The sequence below is a fragment of the Triticum aestivum genome, chromosome 7D (genome assembly GCF_018294505.1).
Source record: "Triticum aestivum cultivar Chinese Spring chromosome 7D, IWGSC CS RefSeq v2.1, whole genome shotgun sequence".
Taxonomy (NCBI): domain Eukaryota; kingdom Viridiplantae; phylum Streptophyta; class Magnoliopsida; order Poales; family Poaceae; genus Triticum; species Triticum aestivum.
This window is the reverse complement of record NC_057814.1, coordinates 579457025-579457634: the sequence shown is the minus strand read 5'-3', so window position 1 is coordinate 579457634 and position 610 is coordinate 579457025.

Below are 610 nucleotides of genomic sequence, written 5' to 3'. Positions count from 1 at the left end.
CGAAACTAAAATTATATAAAATTGATGCAACTAAAATTATGAAAGTTTTTTCTGTTCAAAATCATTAAAAGCAAAAAGAATTTTCATAAAGAACTTTTTTTGTTAGAAACTTTAATAGCAAAAAGAATTATCATAAAGTAAAATAAATAAGTAATTAGAAACAAAATAAAATAAAATAAATAAGTATTTTGCTGTAAGTAGAAACAAAATAAAATAAATAAAGCAAAAAAGAAAAGAAATAAACTGGGGAAAAAAAGCCACCTACGGGGCCACCACGGCCTGAATACGACTAGAAACCACCCATGGGTCAGGATTCATGCCCGTAGAAGGCCCAATAGGCCCACAGGCAGATACAGTGTGTTTAGGCCCGAAAGCCTGCATTTGAGAGGAGCTCGAGAGGGCAGCGGGAGTGGGGCTTATCAACCACTCTCGAGCTCCCTCAGCTGGCGAGGTGGGACTAAACTTTCGTGCCGCGATGCGGGCAGCACAAGGCATTTCGTCCCAGTTGGTGCCACCAACCGGTACTAAAGGCATACATTGGTACCGGTTCGTGGCACCAACCGGTACCAATGCCCCCCCTTTAGTCCCAGTTTGTGCCACCAACCGGGAC